The sequence below is a fragment of the Olea europaea genome, chromosome 8 (assembly GCF_002742605.1).
Source record: "Olea europaea var. sylvestris chromosome 8, O_europaea_v1, whole genome shotgun sequence".
Taxonomy (NCBI): Eukaryota; Viridiplantae; Streptophyta; class Magnoliopsida; order Lamiales; family Oleaceae; genus Olea; species Olea europaea.
Window position 1 is genome coordinate 4,067,237 of NC_036244.1, and position 1,432 is coordinate 4,068,668.

A 1,432-nucleotide genomic window follows, 5' to 3' on the forward strand; every position below is an offset into this window, starting at 1 on the left:
CTAGTAATACACATTAGAAAGAAAACTTTAAACCAATTGCATTGATGCTTGCAATGTGTTTGCTCAAAGAAGAAGGTGAGAAAGTGGCTTTCTGTCACTTTTCTCAAAAAAAGTCACAGCATCTCTCTTGAGCAATTAGCTAGATATGCATATGTGAGTTTTTGGAAATTTGAATGTATATATTCAAGCCATATTTTTTGGTAATACACATGAGAAAGAAAAGTTTGAACCAATTGCATTGATGCTTGCAATGTGTTTGCTCGTAGGAGAAGGTGAAAAAGTGGAACTCTGTCACTTTTCTTAGAAAAAGTGACATTTTGTGACCTTTCTCCAAAACAGTAACTATTTATCATTGGAGCAATTAATCGGATGCATACATTTGCTTTTTTGAAAGTTTGAATATACCAATTAATACCTTGTTTTTTGGTAATACATATGAAAAAGAAAATTTTGAATCGACTACATGGATGCTTTCAAGATGTTTGATCATGAAGAGTGACATTCTGTCACCTTTCTAAAAAAAGTGACATTCGTTACCTTTCTACAAGAACAGTCACCCTTTATCATTGGAACAATTAATCGGATGCATACGTGTGCTTTTTTGAAAGTTTAAACATACCAATTCATGCACTATTATCTGAGAATGTATATAAAAATAAAAACTTTGAATCAATTACATGGATGCGTGCAATGTGTTTGCACATGGAGAGGGTGACATTGGAAAGGGTGACATTCTGTCACTTTTCTTTAAAAAAAAAGTGACATTGTGTCATTTTTTTACGAAAAAGTGACATTTTGTGAACTTTCTCCAAAACAATCACACTTTATCATTGGAGCAATTAACCAGATATATACGTGTGCTTTTCTGAAAGTTTGAACATATCAATTCATACCCTGTTTTCTGGTACTACATATGAGAAAAAAACTTTGAATCTATTACATGGATGTGTGTAAGGTGTTTGCTCATGGAGAGTGTGACATTCTATCACTTTTTCTCAAAAAAGTGACATTGTGTCACTTTTCTCCGAACAAGTGGCATTCTATCATTTTTTTCAAAGATAGTCATGCTTTATCATATGAAAAATAAAATTTCGAATCAAGTACATTGATGTATGCATGGTGTTTGATGAAGGAGAAAGTGAAAATTTGATATGCTGTCACTTTTTTCAGAAAAAGTTACAGCATCACTTTTGGCCAAATAAGTTATTGCATTCCTGTGCATTTTTGAAATTATTAAAATACATATTCAAGCCCTGTTTTCTAGTAATAAACATGAAAAAAGAAAACTTTGAATCAAGTACATTGATGCATGCATGATGTTTGATGAAGGAGAATATGAAAAATTGAGATGCTGTCACTTTTTTCAGAAAAAGTCACAGAATCACTTTTGGCCAAATAACTAGATGCATATTACTCTGTCACTTAAAAAAAA